Here is a 779-nt window from a genome sequence, read left to right as displayed (position 1 = left end):
ATATACTATTCACTGGATCACAAAATGTAGGTTTGGGTGATTTCAAAATATTTACCTTGGACGGTTCTGTGATAGAACGGCCCACTAACAAAAACCTTTTAATTTGTTTAGATTAAAATCTGTCATTTAAAACATACATTATAGAGTGAGTAAACAATCTGAAAATTAAAATGATTTTATATGCGTAAGAATGAAATTGTGCAAGTCACTTTTATGTCAGAGCTATTATGATAAATGTGACCTCTGGATTCTATCTTGCAGCCTTGTGTTTTATTACTGCTGCAAACTTCACAAACATCAGTGCCTTTGGTGCACTTTGGTTTGCTGTGACTCCCTTTCAAAATGTTCGCCTTTTCTTGCTTTGCAGCCTAAAATTAAAATATGAAATACTTTTCTGTGAAAAAAATGAAAAAAGTCTAAAAATTCAAACAGTAAAATGCCCTATTTGGATAACTGAACACCCCCTGAGTTAATAGTTGTTTGAACCAACTTTTGCTTGAATTTCAGCCATGAGTCTCTGAATACATCTCTACTAACTTTGCACACCTAGACTGTGCAATATTTGCCCATTCTTCCTTGCAGAATTGTTCAAGCTCAGTCAAATATCACTTATGGACTGTTCAAGTCAATCCACAGATTCCCACTATGGGATTTAGGTCGGGGCTCTGATTCGGCCACTCCACTCCAATGGACATTCCCATTCTTGTCCTTCTACCTTTGGTTGCTTTGACGGTGTGCTTTGTGTCATTTTTTCTGACCGGGTATCTGCCCTTGTAAAC

This window comes from Esox lucius, chromosome 11 (genome assembly GCF_011004845.1).
Source record: "Esox lucius isolate fEsoLuc1 chromosome 11, fEsoLuc1.pri, whole genome shotgun sequence".
Taxonomy (NCBI): domain Eukaryota; kingdom Metazoa; phylum Chordata; class Actinopteri; order Esociformes; family Esocidae; genus Esox; species Esox lucius.
This window is presented reverse-complemented; position numbering follows the sequence as displayed.